At 48.1% G+C, this 17,298-nt stretch overlaps 1 protein-coding gene across 6 annotated transcripts in view; it reads left to right on the top strand.

Annotated features, from left to right (window-relative positions):
* Positions 1-17,298, top strand: part of taok3a (TAO kinase 3a) — a 52,875-nt gene that overhangs the window by 5,036 nt on the left and 30,541 nt on the right. For 2 of the 6 annotated variants that reach the window (XM_053870675.1, XM_053870676.1), the window contains exon 2: positions 13,787-13,899. The exons of 1 other annotated variant lie outside the window; for it this stretch is intronic. The gene's annotated coding sequence lies outside the window, so the exon portion shown is untranslated. Of the gene's footprint in view, positions 1-11,930; positions 11,953-11,972; positions 12,025-13,786; positions 13,900-17,298 lie in introns of those variants that run through there. 3 more of the 6 variants (XM_053870679.1, XM_053870678.1, XM_053870677.1) reach the window with 3 other exon arrangements.

Genomic DNA, 17,298 nt, shown 5'->3' with positions numbered 1-17,298 from the left:
GTGAATTGAAATCGTGTCTTTTTTTTTACAATTTATCGTGCAGGCCCATTATGAACTGCAGATGTGTTGTGAGATGGAAAATTAATCAGAAATGATAAGATAATGCCCATGTTTCTGATTATTAGCCACAGCTATTGGGCTACAGCAATTGAAACAGGAATTATGACCCGAATATCATTTGTTCAAATCATTAATACTAATGAATAGCTATAGACATTTTTGATATTTTTAATTTTTAATTTATTTAATTTAATGTAGTCTGCCTCCTGATCAGGCAGTTGTCAGGGGGCCAGCGAGCGTGTTTGGATCGTGGCCCCACTGGTGCGCTGACAGTGTTGTTTGGGTCCAAACCAACACTAGTGGTCCAGTGGTGATGTTCAGGGGCTTGATGAAGCACTGAGGCTGGGCGGCCCTGCAGTGCACGACATTGTTCTGAGGTTATCAGGGTCATGTGACTCTAGGGTTGAACGTCGTTGCTCTGTTAAGGAAGTGACCTGGTCAGCGCCCTAGTCTAGTTGCTCTACTCTCTAGTTGCTCTAGTCTCTGCTCCATCTGGCCCGGTGGTAAACCTCTGCATCTTTTATCGTGTCTCAGTGACGTCATCTCTGCGCCTCATCCTCCTGCCCTTTCCTCCACTTTTATGTAATGCTTGCTGGGGAACAAGCCGCCCCATCCTGTGTTGTGGTGGTTTTTGCGGCGGGTGCAAAGCACATCAAATATTAAAGCAGTGCTGTCAAGCTTAATGTTCTGCAGTGATCTGGTTTAGCATGTCTAATATAGGAGCGCTGTCTCAGATGACAGGGAGAATTATGCCCGCCTCTTCCCCCGCCGACCCGCTACGCATCGCATGAGCTGTATAGAGGGCTTTAGCTGTGGTTTTTGAGATTTGCTGACCATCCAAACACCTTTGAAGTCTGCTCCACGTGCACATTCTGTAGGTCCCGGCTGGGCTTTCCTCAGACTCCTCTCTGTCTGGTTGTCCGACGTTGATTTACGGATTTGAGAGTACATTTGTGAACGCAAGCTTAGCGCACCCACTGATGGAGAGCAACAGATTTATAACAGGTTATGGAGCACTGCCGTGCCTCCTGAGAAGACCGGCACTCAGGCTGGGTCGTGTCATGCGAGAGCCTGAAGTTGACGATGCGGGCGCCCTCAACTCCCTTGCTCTTAAGTCTAGAATGTGTGTTCTAGATGGTCACTTGGTCGGTCCATGACTCGTGTGAAAAGACGGGAAGTCTTGGACTTCCTTCAGTTGACAGTCAGGTCGTTCCTGCCAGATCAGGCTTTGGTTCCTCCATCGTCTATAAGAAGATGGTTTGTAGACCGACACCCCAGAGGCCCTGACTTTTCTCCCCTCACATCATCTTCCCTGTTTCACCCGAGAGATGGGATCGGTCCCTGACTGATCCACGCGGCAGTCAACGATCGTCCCAGCACCGTCCCAGGAACAGCTCCATCTGAATCGCTGCGATTTGCCATCCATCTGATGACATCATGACAAGATGGTGGAGACACATCCGATAATCACGGCCTGCCTGAGAATGATCCCGATCAGATGTTTCACTTCCCAAGTTTGTTTCCTCTCTTAATGACCAATTACAGTGTTATAACTTCATGATGTGGAACATCTGGCCTGGATTTTGGACACTGACACGTGGTCCAGCATGAGCAGATCCAGCCTTGCGTTTTCAGGGTTTCCTGGCCCCTGTCATCATCGAGGCCTGGCTGGGTGTGGGAGGCTAGCGTGAACTTGATTGCAGCCTTCATTAGATGTCGGCTCACGGTCCTCCGGCGAGGTTGCAGCTGTGACCGAGCGCGATCCCCCCCTCCTCTTTCGCAACCCCCATTATGTCCGTCCACATCTGTCGACAGCGTTCTTGTGAAATGTGTTCCTTCCTTCATGACGGGGCCAAGTTGTTAGCCAACAGTGACGGTCACCTAAAGAGATGGGGCCGGCGCTGATGGATCCCTCCTCTGCTCCCGCTCCTGCACTTTATTTAGCCCACCGGAAAGAAAGGAAAAGGGTCCCAGGCTGGGGTATTTTTAGAAGCACAAGGATCCCAGTAAGAGGAGTCCTTTAAAAAATTGAAGTGTCATGTCTCTGCCCGGTGACGCAACGCTCCTGCATGCGCCCGGCTGGGAAAACTCACGTATGCAGCGCTTGTTTGGCAGAGTGCAGCATGTCAGCCAGGCTCGGGACGCGGGCTCGTGATGGACACGTTTGCTGATGTGAGCGGGGGGTGGAGGTATTACGCTGCACATGCGGCTCTATTTTGGGAAACCTACTTTGTCTGCCTAAAGCAGATTTGTGTCTCACAGTTCATCGCTAATTTTACTCAGCACTTTTCCAAACGCACAGAGCCTGCAGACCTTGTTGTGTCAAACTGATGAGGGACGTTATCAGAGATGGAGGGTGTGCGTCCCTTATTATCTTCGGTCTTTCAGTTATCTGGACCTTGCCCTGGAACGTCTCGTGATGGACTGGTGAGAAGGCTCGGGTTTTAAAGCTTGTTGCAGCGCACCAGTCGACTTTAAGCTTTTGGCCTTGACTCCTAAAGCCTCTGCCTTATCCTGGTTACGACCTCTAAACATCTTTACCCTTTCAAGACCAGACACATGGAACACGATTCACTTGAAGGCTCTCTGTGGACCTCCATGATTCGCTTCCTGCCTCGTCTGACCTGGATGCCTCTCTGTCATTTCTCAGTTCACACTTGGATCCAAAAGTAAGAGTTGTTGACCATGTCTCCAGATCATCAGTTTTGTTTGAACCCCAAAAATATTCAGTCTTGGTGCAAGTCCTGGTCTTCACCCGTCAGTGTATTGTTCTTGAAATCTAACGTTTTTTCTCTCAAAGCTCTTGTTGTGATCTCAACTTCCGGGACTATTCAAAGTCTGGACCTCTGGAACACTGCGCCTTGCCGCAATGAAGTCTTGTCTATGTTGACACTTCCAAAGACCCATGTCAAGTTTTCGTCTCTCAATTGTCTCATCGAAGAAGTCTTCCTTCCTAAAAAGACTCCCTGAATCCTGAACAACATTACAGGTTTGCCGTCTGGCTCCTTGTAGGGGGATCGTTCTGCTGCGCTATCTATCGTGGAAACGGTGAAAAGCGTGTGGAAGGAAGGGGGCGTGGCGAGGTGGGTTTTGAAAGGCTTCACAGTAATGAAAGTAGATGGCAGGAGGTTCTGGAACAGTGCTCATGTCCGGAGTTAGTGACAGTGACTGAAGATATTGACCAGTCAGAACAACGTTTTATGGGGTGTTCTGGTGGATGGGACGTGCAATGCAACTTCAAAAACCTCAATCTTCTGCGCCCAAATCAAAAACCAGTGGCCTGAATTTCTGCGTGTAGCCTCTCCAGTATTCCGACTGACTGATGACACCCTGACATCTTGTTTCTGCTGCCACCAAACCTGATTTAAATGCCTGATTACTCCTCATCTGGAGTCGGGGCCAGTGCCACCCGCCCCCTCCCCCCTCCCTCCCCTCAGTCCCGGGAGAAAGTAGGCCTCCTGCACCAGCCCCATCCATCTGTAATGCTGCCACTGGACGGCCTCCATTGGGTCAAGTGGAGATTTGTCTGTGGTGAATCTGGGAGAGATTGAACATGCTCGTGCCAGCCAGCAGCGAAAACCATTTTGTTTAATTTGTACCTAAGTCTGCTGTGTTCAGCAGCGGGAGCCCAGATATGGTTCTGCTTCCTGTCTTTTCTTTACCCCACTGACACAGTGTCGTTTGTTAGCGGAGGTTCCTGTTAGCAGCGCGGTGAGCTTCGTTGTCATCTTTATAACAGTCACGTTTTCACTGCCATGTTGGCCGGATCTCGTAGAGGAAACGTGTTGCGCCACCCAAATGTCGAGTTTCTCTTTCGCCAAGCCATTCACCTCACAAGTTCTCTGGCCGCTGTTTGCTTCTCTGTTCATGAAGCCTGGAGGTGCAGCCGGTCCCCAATTAAAGTGTGTCTGGGAGGTAACTGCGAGTCCTCGACCCACCCTGCTCCGCTCACTTTCACACACACGTTCCCATCATTCACAAATACAGACGGATGTGCAGATGTGCGCGGCTGTAAAGCTGGGGGGGAGAGGGAGGGTGGTATAGTCCCTGAGGGCGACTGAGTGAAGTTATTAGGCGGTGAAGACACAACACACTCACTTCCTGAGTCAGTCTGCATGACGAGGGTTTCCTGCTGTGATCGCACTCGTGTGCTGGAGTTCCTCACTCTGTGAGGAGCATGAGCATTGTGAGGTCTGCGGGCCAAGTTGGGCCGCCCGGTGCTCATGTAGAGCCTGGAGAGGTCAGCAGGAGCAAAGTAATGAAAACATATTGGTGCTTGTGGAGTGACTCATTTGACTCAATATTAGTTTTAGTGAGTAGTTATTTTAACATGCCTTTTGACCTTTCACCTCGCTGTGTGGCGGCCTCTCGTCTTTCTTCAGTCTTCAAGGGTTTTATTTGTTTGTAACAAATGGATTTTGTTATAAACATACTTTATTTTATTTAATGACTTATTTGCCTTGGTTTACTACACCTGTATTACACCAGTTAGAGCTGGTCAATTAATCAAATTTTTATCAGGATTACGCTTATGAAAACATGAGAATCGAGCATCGTCAAATTATTATTATTTAGCTGGAGACCCGTCTCATTCTGTCCTGAAGCACCCAAACGCTGCACCACGCCTCGTCCCCGGTGGGAAGCTACTGTGGAGGGCACAGTGAACGCTGCAGACACGCAGGAAGACTGCTCAAATATGAAAGTGACTTCTCTCATGATCTCATGTACAATGACTAAATGCGCCCTGGCATTGGAATCAGTGAATTTTGATCTAATTCTGATCCGATAACATCCTAATTTGATATTTAGGGATTTTGTTTTTCGTATTTATCATTTACCTTTTTTTTGTGAATCTTTTGTAGTCCTCTTTTTGTCATTTAAATTTTGTTTCTGAGTCACATGTCTGAGTCACTTCCTGTTGTGTTTGGTTTGAGGCTTGCTGGAGTCACTTTGGTTTTCTGATTTATTCTTAACGAGTTGCTTTGACAGTAAGATGCCCCCTGGTGGCCACTAATGTCAACACACATATGAAACGATAAACACAATTGGACATTCAGCTGTGACTCCCGCTCCTGAGAAAAGCTGCTTAACCAGTTGACTTTTATGATTCTAACGTCTCCATTGGAAGGTTAGTTTATGTTTCAGGATCACTCGCAGACCCATCTACTCAGTTGTGTTGGGGGCCCAAAGGTAAAACAGTGAATCACAGGACCTCCCCGCTGGTGTGACATCATCACCCAGCCAGCAGACATGTCGCCGACTCGCTGATGCGCAGACACACTGTGGTTTGGTCTGCGCTTGTTAACACACGTGGTAACACACTGTCTGCAGGACCGCTAGAATACATCTTAAACATCCATGACGTGGTCCAAGGGAGACGCAGCGAGCGAGTGGAGCAGCAGCAGTGTTGAGTCGTCTCCGTGTCCGTCACGTGAGCACCAAGGATTTGATGTGAAACAGAGACAAATTCTTCATATCTGCAACTCGCTGCAGATCAAGCATCGGGCCTTAAATAATCTTTGCCCTGCTCATGATTGAAAAATCCTTTTGGGCTTAAGAGTAGCACTTCCCTTCGTGCTCCGCTCCACACACACGCTCACACACACACACACACACACTCACACACTGTGAAACTAGATCAGCTGGTGTGTACTTCCGCTTGTGTTTGTCTGATTAAATGACTTTTACTTGTCATGATTATGCTGCCTGTGTGTGTGTGTGTGTGTGTGTGTGTGTGTGTGTGTGTGTGTGTGTGTGTGTGTGTGTGTGTGTGTGTGTGTGTGTGTGTGTGTGTGTGTGTGTGTGTGTGTGTGTGTGTGTGTGTGTGTGTGTGTCTTTACTCTAATACACGCGCTGCTCTTGTTATGCGTTTTGCTTGGCTGTGCGGTTACAGGGCAGCATGATGACTCACGCACCAGCCAGTCGGACCAGCGGCGATTGTTCCTGCGGTGCCGGGATGCTGTCAGAGTTTTTGGGCATCATAAAAAAACACATGAAAAGAAGCGGTGGATAAAACATGGGCTTGGAATATGCAGTCATGTGACCTCACTGTCACTTCACATTCTCGGTGTTTGAAGAGGCAGCAGTGATAGTCCTTGATACCATGACCTATATTTAACTATTTCATGGAGGAAAGAGGCTATAACACACGTTGAAATTTGTGACAATGTTTTGGGGTGAATGGAGACCTTCCACCTGCGTACTAAATCGGAGCTGTAACAAAGGATTGTCCACATGAACATGTGGGTATCGCTTGGATCTGAACGATTCATGACACCAGAGCCTGTTTTAGTGCAGAGGATCAGACGGACGAAGCCCAGGTCTTTGGCTGACGGGAGCAGGCAGGTCTTATCGGACCTCCGGATGCCACCCATCCAGGTTTATGCGCTAGCACCGCAGATGTGTTTGCAGCTGCTGTTCAACAGCAGATCGCAGCAGATAACTCTAGTCTATGAGAGTGTTTCCACCAGCTGTGCTGTGTATCTGAAGCGACCCTCTGCGGCACGGTGCCTAGTCGTGAGGTCACGATCTCACTTGACACCTTGGAAATATGATGAAACGAAGAGCAAACCTGCGGCCTTGTTGTCGTCATTGCACTTCTGATGCCGTTAATGGCTGATTCAGAAGGGGGTTAAGGTTCGCTACAGAACTCAGTTGGAGCTTGTGTCTGGCGCAGTCCCTCGTGACTGGAGACGCTGAGGTGGCTGAGAACATTAGTGGCAGCAGGTCAGGTGCTGTCTTACGAAAAGTGTGAGCCATTTGTCACGAAACTCTCCGCATGAGCTTGTGTTGCTGCGAGCGTGACACGAGGGCATGAGGGGCATTAACTATCGATGTTCGAGGAGGATGCTGTTCCTGTGAAAGAAGTTTCCATGTTGTTTTGTTATTTTGGCGCGGCAGCGGAGGAGCGAGCGACTGATTCACCGTGGCAGCCTTTTTGGCCTGAAGTGCTTTCAGGATGCTTTAAAACAGGACTGACTCCCTGTCTCTGTCACCCCTCCGACACTTTCGTTAAAAATGCATCAGGACACGAAGCCATTCCAACATTCATGTCATCATCCACATTATGAATCGAATGGGATGATTCGAGTGCCACACCGAAGCCAGGGGCCATTCAAGACGGTGTGGGATTAATGATGGAAGCCTGGTTGTTCTCTGCTCCGAGAGGCAGCTGAGTCGTTGAAGACACTCTCCCTGATCCGATTGTCTTCGTCCTGCCCTCTGTTGACCCAGGGGTCAGTCGTGACCTCATCACAGACCTGAATCACTCTTACTACTTTACTGGCGTGAAAAAGACCTGGCTGTGCCCTTTCTACCCAGGTGACTTGCTGCTCATCATAATCTGCTCCAGTGGCACCTGTTCGGGTCACGTTCAAGACACACGTTACACACTCGTCCGTTGTGAATTCCGGTGCGTCCCTCCCCTCATTTCTACAAGAGCAGTATGTCAGCTCACAGGTACCGTTAAACTAAGGTCCCCTGCGTGGGCTTCTGCTCCTCTGGGCGGCCTGTCACCAGAGAACCCAGTGACACCAGACCAGATTTATGGATTAAACACAGATTACTGCAGTTAACCACTGTGACCGACTGATCTTCACTCGACCGTGTCATTATCCCTTGTTGTGGGCTCATTAGCCAACATGGCCGCCACCCGGGCCAGGAAAGCTGCTGGTGGAGCTGAAGGTTCATGCATGTGCGCTGTGATTCATGTGGCCATACTCTGATTTATGGTGAGTTACACTTGTCTGTCCACATTCCAGCGTTTACCTGGATTTTCTGGTCCATCAGCGTGGTCCACGTTGTCGGTCCACGCCCATGCAGAGAAGGTGCCGTCGACTCCAGTCCACACAGCTTCCATGTTCCAGTGGGAAGGCTGCTCGTGACCATGAGTTCCCCGTCCGTCCTCTTTCACTCGCTCCCCTCCCTTTATCTCAGTGTCCGGCGGTTGATTCGCTCGTCCACACTCCCTCGCAGTGTTATTGAGGTGGTCTCTCTGCTGGAGAACCTGGAATGTGACAAACATTTTTAGAGCTTCCCATTTCTTCCTGTATTCACAGTTGTTCCTAATATAAAGCTGGCAGACACTTGCATGAAAGGTTGCATGAACCTGACTGGTTGTCTTCTGTTTCCAGTACTTCCACTTCTCACACCCTTTCTACAACTCTGTCTCTCCTCTCTACAAACATCTGTCCTCCCCAACTTTGTCTCCACTTGTCCCCCTGATAAACTCATCACTGATCTCAGCCTTTTGAGTCACTCCCATTACTGTAACACCTCAGTATCTTCATCTCTGACTCTGCTGACATCTGAAGAATGACTCTGAACTGTCTGTCCATTGGACTGTGGGCTGGTGAGCTGTCCAGGGTCTCCCCTGCCTTTAACCCTTCGGCTGAATGAATCTACCGCTTGCCGCAGCCCTATTAAAGGAACAAGTGAAAGAAAATGCAGATTTCCTGATGTAAGGATCACTTGAATGTCTCTGGGCTGAGAGACAAACTGGATTTAGTGCTGTTGATCGGGTGAATCCACTTGCAGTATTGGCTGATGTACATTTGGATAATGATGGTTAAAAGCGCAGGATTAGCGAAGAGTAAGTACCATCATGCCCTGGCCGTTTTGGGGATTTGACCCTGCACAGCTCGGCACTTTGATTGTGTGCTTGTTTGCGCAAGCTCTGGACTTGGTTAGTCCTGAGGTGATGTGCTTCTATTCCAGGTTTGTTCCCGTCAGTGCGCCGGGTTTGATGTGTCATAAAGAGATTAGTTTTTTATTGACGCTGTCTTCATCAGTGGACAGAAGCTTGTTGGAGTTTGATCAGTGACTCAGCTAGGAAGAGGCGGCACCGGTGGGGTGTTGCTTTCAAAATAGCCAGCCTGGCCCACGAGGATTGGAAATACGCAATTCACCCTGAACCGAAGAAAACAAACTCCCACATTCTGGCCCTTCTGGTGAAGAACACGCAGCAGATTCTGGGGGAAATCGTTGAATGAAGGGTGTCAGTTGTGGTGTGGATTGTAAAACTGAGCTGGTCCATTAATGACAAGCCGTGACCCAAGTTGTATGATAGGAATAACGTCCCTGCAGACTTGGTCTTGTATTACAGCGTGTCAGCTCTGTGCCTTACAAATGTCAAAATAAAAACCTTTTTTCCTGGAAAAGTGCCATAACCCACTGAAATGGCCCTGTGACCCACTTTTGGGCCGCGACCCGCCACTTTAGCATCAGTGATTAAGAACAGTCTGGAGCACCAAATGAGGAATTTGTGTATTTTCCTTTTATTTCTGTCCATGCTTCCATTTATGGAGCGCTGTCCGGGTCCACAGGTAATGCTAGTCCTGTAACGCAGCAGTACATTTGTAAAACACTATTTTCAGTTTCCGTGCGATGGAAGGACACAGTTCAAAATCTTTGGGATATTTTTGTGTGACCTGTTGATTCTCCTAATCTGCCGCCAGCTGCAGAACACACACACACACACACACACACACACACACACACACACACACTCTCTCTCTCTACTCCTCCGCCACGGCAGCGCCTTCATTGCTTCCTTCTCTCACAATGAGGATGTGTTGAGTAACTCAAGGGCAGATATGATGCTCCCTGACACAGAATTGATTCTTGTTGTGCGTGTTTGAGGTGAAGAAGCTTGTGAGGAGATCGAATCTTGTCTGTGTCTGCTGCTTGTGTGTACCTGTGTGCGTGGGTTTGGGAGACACAAGACCACACTATTGACCAGGTCGGAGCTGGATGTGAGCCGCTGTGTTGGTTGCCAGAGAGGATGAATAGCTTTAATGGAGAAAACTCCTGGCTTGGCTCCAGACTCACACACACACACACTCTCTCACACACACACACTGAACTCTCTGGAATCTTGGGATTGCTCCGAAGAGCTTTGAGCGCGAATAACGAATGTTCTTTGTGCAGCACAGGCTGTGTTATCCTCCACGTGCGCTCCAGTGTGTGTTGTTTTCACTCTGGGATGCCAGCTTGTTGTGTTCATTTAAGCTGTCTCCACACGGGCGCTTTTCATGGACGACTTAACAGAACCCTCCAAGAATCCCATTAAACGAAATGGTTCACCTCGAGTGCAGACATGGATGGGCTTCCAACTGGAAACGCAGGTTCAGTTGGTGATGTTTGGGTCAAGGGTCGAGCTGGCCACTGACTGTAGCAGAGACGACTGTTTGGTAGAGGGGTCACAGGACGTTTCCGTGGATCAGGAGTCAGTCATCCTTCATGAAGTCAGCGCACATCTGATTGGCTGTTCTTTGTCGTGACCTCTGAACCTGTTGATTCTGTGACGTACTGTCCAGGGTGGCGGAGTTAGTCAGGAGAGACTCAAACCAAGAAGAAGGCCCAGGGTCAGTCCTAGGCTGGAGAGATGATCTTGCTCAGGTGTCCCAGGAATTCCTCTGCCAGAAGCACTGGTTTCTGTCAAGTCTGGGCTTCTTTGTCTTAGCTGCGTCCTCTGCAACCCCGGATGGGCAGAGGAAAAAGAGTCGCCCATCAAAGCCTGTGTCGTGTAGCTACAAAGGTTTGTTTGATTTGTCACTGAGGAACTGAGAGGTGAAGAAGAGTTTAGTGCAGTGCTATGGTACACACAGGGGCGTTTCTCCACCACAGCACTGTCTTCTTACCTGCAGTTGTTTTCCTCATTTCCACATCCATTGTGTCCACCGCAGTATCACGTGTTGTGACAGCGTGTGAGGTACCATTGCTCCCTGCAGCAGAGGTTCTGAACACCAAGTGGCTCATAAACAATCTGTTTACCAACAAGGTTGATGATATGTTGGTGGCCTGGATGTGTTCTGGGGTCTGCCTACTGAGGGCCTTGGCTGTTCGGGGTCAGCCGTACCACCAGCTCTACTGACTACTGACTTCAAGATTTAGTGTAGAAACAACACCGCTGTAGTGGACAGTGGATATTAAAGTAATAATAAGTGTGCACACGACAGCATGTGAACAGAAAAAGTTGACGTCATACTTCCACAATTTCACACAGATACCCTCTGCTTATGTGTAAGCGACATGTTTGACCAGCAAACTTAGGTCTTTAGTGTAGAACCGTCCACAAGGATCAGCTTGGTCTGCGTTGAAAGGAAGAAAGAAACTGGCTCTGGGGTCAGTGAGCTGTAGTCTGCTGCTGCAGGTTCGACAGTCAGTTTGGAAGTTGGATCATTATTTATCGCTGGCTTGATCAGCACCAACACGATCGCTGGCATCCGGCTGAGTGTGGAGGATAATGGGCTTCCAGCATGCACTCCTGTCTGTGTGTGTCTCTGTGTGTAGGCATGTCTCAATTGTGTCACTAAGCTCCCGAGATGAGAGCTGCCCTCAAGTCTCCCAAATCCTGCTTTAGACTGATGAGTGTGTGTGCGCGTGTCGGTCTCTTCAAATGAGTCACGGCTATAAAAATCCACACGATGCCACCCTGGCACAATAATCGGGACATAACGTTTTTTTTTTTCAATCTCGGTGGATTAGTTTATTTTCGCCGGCGTAAATCGCCTGGTGTTCGGTCGCCTCAGCTTTGGTTAAGTGGTGTTTTAAGAGCAGACGTGTGATTTAGCGCACGGACCACTTTCTTCTCTGACTCATCAGAAGCCTTCCACCGTCGTCACCGGGACAGCTGAGACTCATCAAAAGTTGTGCCTTTGAATTCGCTCAAAAATAGCAAACAATCCGGACATTTGAAGATGCTACTGCAGCTCAGTCTGAAGTCAGCTAGGCACGGACCAACCACGCTCTCATGACTGGCTGGTGAGGTCTGCATGGTTGGTGATGTTTGCTGATAATGTAGTGATATGTTGTGAGTGCAAACTTGACTGAGGTCAGGATCAGGAGTGAGCGACTCCAACAAGACGGTGCAGATGATCCTGACTAGCAAAGGTCAGCCCTACTTCTTTGCACTTTCACATCGCCACATCTTCACTCCCCTGAACCCTGAGGCTACAGGCCGAGGTAAAGCCCTATGTATTTGTCACCAATTATGGACAAAAGTGTTTCAGTTTCATCATCAACATGAGCATTCACATGGTTTGCTTCATTATTCTAGTGAGTGTGAAGTTGGGGTGACTTGCAAAACATGATAAAGGCAAGGAGTCTCAGAAGTGGACCGTTTTGGACGTGGTTCCGTTGGTGTAATGTCTTGGGCCGTCCTCACTTCGTGGGCCTACTAATGCAGCTCAGTATTTAAACCCAATGGCTTTGTATTTTTGGTGTTTACGTTCCCTCACACCGTTTCTTAACCATGATACTTCATTTCAGGTTTGATCGAATTATCGAGTTTTGATGAGAAACTTGGGTGTTTGGGGATGATTTATCGACTCTTGCAGTCGGACTGCAGCACTGAAGGCCACAGCTAGAAGCGCACTTGTGCTAATGGCTACGTCGGTAAACACAATTGAGTTCATACCTTGTAATGTTTGGTGGCGCTGACAATCAGAAAATGTGAACATTGAAAGAGAAACCACGGTTCTGTAGTATTTCTGGACCAAAACCAAGAGATGATCTTGAACTGTGTCAAGAGTTTGGCTGGTTTATGACTGCGTAATGACCGGTTTTAGCTAGTTGTGAGTCATCACTGAGTCATCATCCTGGGATATGTATTGGTCGAGGATGTATTGAACCGTGGGTAGATGATTCAGAAGTCATCATGCGCGACACTATCGATTGTGTGGGAGATTGCAAAGTGCTTCAGTACGAACTGTTTGCCTCTTATGAAGCATTTCTCCATGTTTTGGTCTTGATGCTAATGTGGTTTTCTGCCACAACAGTGGAGATCTCATGTCCAAGTGTCCCTCACTCATGAACCAAACCATAATATACTTGAGTGCCTCCACCTGGACGTAGGCGTATTGGAAGTATAAAACTCTCATCTGTGAGTGGAAATACACGGTAGAATTTCCTTCTGTCTTGAAGATATTGGCGTCGACTTGTCCTCTGGAGCTCGGCTCCCGTCACACCTTTGTCCTCTGGCAGCCACTGACCAGCACACACACACACGGACGCTGTGAATTCACAGTCTCTGGGACATTTAGGTGACCCATTTCTCCATTTCCGCTGCCCTCGTGCCGCTCGCGACCACTGCTAAGCAGATAATCCCAAATTTGATTTTATGCAGGCCTCATTTTGGAGGGTTCGGTATAGTTAGCATGCCGCTAATTTCTTTGTCTTTTCCCCATGTTTTCTTCCTTACAAATAGAATGACAGTTGAAGATAAGGTTGGATAGCAACATGATGAAATCCTCATCTCTCTCTGGGCGGAATGGAGAACACGAGCAAGGAAGCAGCAGAGAAGTGTGGCCACAACTTTCCCAGAGGCTCCTGTGAGCGTCAGTTTGTGTTATAAATCATTCAAGGACACTCAGTTCAGGCGAACATTTTTATCCCCCTGATCTCGCGCGTCCTCCGTCATTCCTCCTCCTTTCATTATTGACCGTCCGGGAAGTGGCACTGGGCGGCAGAAAGAGGAAGTCTGACTGAAACCAATACTCCGCCGCGTCGGTTCCTGGTCTGAATTAAGCGGCACTAACTAAAGGTCGTAGGTTTATTTGTGTCCTGTAAATGGTGAATAATGGCTCGAGACATGACAGTGCTTGTTTGTGTGCAGTGGTAGCTGTCGGCCGTCCACAGGTGGTTGTGTCTCTGAGCTCTGGGGTAACGTCATGTCCACGGCAGGGTCGACCCGGTCTGAGACTCTGACGGTGTTCTGTCTCCACAGAAGGTCTGAACCATGAGAAGACACTGGCACAAGTCAGCGGTGGATGTGAACTGAATACTGACGAGCCAAGGTCGCACACCCGTCTGAGATACGTTCTTCCACATTCCCCACAGGTAGGTTGCTCAGTATCAGAGGACTTGGGTCACAATCAAAGCTGTCACACTGAGGGCGAATGAACTGGTGCCAGGCTCATACGATGCCTTTAGTCCTCCAAGAGCGACTCGTTGTAAGTGAGCAATGGAAGACAATGGACGACACTCGGATGGTAACATCTGCTGGTTTAAAGTGATAACTGCACCAGGCTTCCATATTTGCAGCTGTGCTTGTTTGGAGAGATGAGGGCATCTAAAGGATGAATGCGTTTCCAGGGAGCGCAGAGTGTAGATGAATTTGTTTGCCACCTCCTGAGAGTGTGTTTGCATGTCTTTATTCAGCAAGTTTCAAATGTAGGTCAGACAGTGTCACATGGCCAGAGATTTTCCTGACGTAGTCCTGTGTTGACCCATGGCTCAGGAGGATTCTCCAGCTGGAAACCTCACAATTATTAGTGATGAAAGAAGTTTATTTTATTTTGCATTTGATTGTGTTGTTTTTTCTTTATGGACCTGCGCGAAGCACTTCAGCAGTTTCTGGCTGTGAGTGTGTTCATGGTGTTTCTGTAGACAAGTGGTGTTTAGGTTCTCCTGGGTTGGTGCTGTGCAAGGTGCTTATCATGGTGTGGTTCATTAGGTCTCTCCACATTACACCATCTCTGATGGAAACTGTCTTGACTTGTCAGCGCAGCAAGTCACCAGCGCGCTCTGCGGTCAGGCGTTTAATGACTCCATAATTACTAGTTCCAGTAAACTGACAGGAACTTGTTTGTTTTGTGTCAAGAGAATCTATTGCACAACAATAAGATAAAACTGTATATTACAGTTGTCATTAACTAGTAGTTTCTGGATAACATATTATTTGTGTGTTATTATGCGTTTCGACGGCGTTTGACCTGTTACAATAAAATAATGCCTTGTTTTGATGACACAAGTGATTGTTGCTGACCAGAATGGGTTCTTTGGTCACATGACTATGACCTGCAGTTCTGTCTCCTCACTGGTTGTTTGTGTGTGTGCTGAGTACCCTTGTTGAACGTATCAGCCGCAGGGTCTGAAGTTGCTCTCAACTGATCCTGGCTGAATCTTTCAGACGCTAACTTGTCGATTGATCTTCCTTGGTAACTGCAGTGGAACAGTATTGACTAAGTGGATCAATATCTGAACATACAACTGAGTCTGGGTTGTAATAAGCAGGAGTTTGTGTCTCAAATACTGTAGACTGTCTGAGAGCTATTCAGACAACTCTCTTGTGCAGTCTTCTTTTCTCCTCTCAAGGATGTCGGTTTAATTTCAAAATGGCTTTCGTGCAGCGGTGAACCTTTTAGAGAGACGCACATCTGAAGCCGGGTGACTTTGTCTGGGGCTGGTTGATGCAGCGACAGGATTTCTGGGTGCTTGATGTTGTTACACAAGAGACACGACCCTGATGATGAATGCTTCATCAGAATTCTGCCGGAGAGCCACTGGTTCTGCCTTCATCGGGCCGTGGAAGCAGAACCCTTTGATCTTTTGTTGCTGTGAAGAACCACCATGTTTCACTTTCTGTGTTGGTCTTCCACTCTGTGGCCTGGAAAAGCTTTTGAACCTGACGGTGTAGTCCGGAAAGTTCAGTGGAGTTTTCAGTGGTACTGTCCTGATCTTGTCCACTTGTCAGTGGTCACTCTGGTCCAGACCTAACAGACATCGTAGCAACAGCTGTCACGTGTGGGTTTGTGAGAGCTGCTGTGGCCTGGTGTGGTGAAGGGCGTGTGTTTGGCTCAGGATTTGGATGGTCACTGTGTTTACGGTGGCGAGATAAATGGAACGTGCAGGATGTGTCCCGGCTCGTCTGCTGTGGGATCCGTGCCATGATGTGCTGGATGTTCAGCATGTAGCTGCAGAGTAGTGTGTTGGTTTGAGGCTGTAAGAGAGAGTTGAGGAATACATAGAAAGTTGCTGAAAATATCAGCATACCTAGCATAGGCCACACCCCTTAGCCAATATTGTGTCTACCGGCACGAACCTCAAAACTGCATCAGAAAAGATCTAACTCCACGGCAGCTACTGACTTGAGAAGTAGCTTCTTCCTAATTGTTGATCCGTCTCCAGAGGCCCCTCCCACTGCCCCATTGTTGGAGACACTGTGTACTTACAACAATGTCATGTGTGTTGTGATGGATCAGAGACCCCAGTGCCACCCCCTGACTGAACCGTCATTCATCCCCTCCTGTCCTCCTGTTGTTGGGTAAGACGAAATCCTGGTGTTTTGTTCAAACATTTCAGTCTGTTCTCACCTTCTCACTGCCAGCCACTCATCATCTCACACACACCAATGTAAAGGTTTTAACATCCATTTCCCTCCGCTGTGTGATTAGAGCCGCTTATTTGAATCCCTGTAAGAATTCCCACAGCCTCAATTCTCGTTGCTGCTTAAAGTCAGTAAGCTCTTCAAGCCTCACGTGTACACACACACACACACACACACACACACGATCAAAGCGTCACAGATCTAACTAATGATTTGCCCGCAGGTGTTCATCACTTCATCTAAATGCATGTATGTGAATATAGTGGCTACTCTGCATCCATCCTTGTGGTGGTGAACCTCTGCACAGCCACCTCTCCCTGTCTCTAAATCCAGGTTGCGATCATGACATGTGGCCTCTGGACATGCCATGACTGACTACGTGACTGGCTCCTGTTACTGGTGTCATGGGCAACCGGTCATGATGAGACCAGGCCCTCAGTGCCATGATCTGATGCCGAGCCATAGATGGGTCATGATGGGTTATTAACTGTACAACTGTGTGGCAATGTGCTATGTGGGTTAGTCAGTATGCTACAGCGATGGATTCCTGAGTCACCTGCGGGTGGACAAGGTCACCTTCAGCCATGATATGATGCTATCGTTGATGTGTCGCCAATCGAGATGCGAGAAGAGGTTAAGCTGGCGGATGTGTGACACGTTTGCTTTATTCGTTCAAATTATTTTGTGTAAAATGTTTCCATATTTTGGAGCATATTTGTGAGCTGTTGATGGTTTGGTTCATAGTTAACATTTGAACTAAGCAGCGTCATGTTTGCCATCGGCACGCTGAGTTGATATTATTTATTTATGTCCTCAAACCTGCCTTTGACAGTATCAGAATCAGCTTTATTGCCTATGTCAGTGAGGGTCCCACCAACTAGGAAACTGCTTTTGAATAACGCGCAAACATAAATAAAAACATAATAATTAATTATAAAATCAAATAATAATAAACAGTAATACTAGAAGTAACTGATAAATAAATAATCCACAAACAACAAGGGCTGATCACAAATTCAACAGTCTGACGGCCGAGGGGAAGAAGCTGTTCCTCTGACAGGAGGTTCTGGTCTGGATCGACCGTAGCCTCCTGCCAGAGGAAAGAGGAACAAACAGTCCACGACCAGGGT

The sequence above is a fragment of the Synchiropus splendidus genome, chromosome 7 (assembly GCF_027744825.2).
Source record: "Synchiropus splendidus isolate RoL2022-P1 chromosome 7, RoL_Sspl_1.0, whole genome shotgun sequence".
Lineage (NCBI taxonomy): Eukaryota > Metazoa > Chordata > Actinopteri > Syngnathiformes > Callionymidae > Synchiropus > Synchiropus splendidus.
The sequence above is the reverse complement of the archived record's forward strand: the minus strand, read 5'-3'. Positions and strand labels throughout refer to the sequence as shown.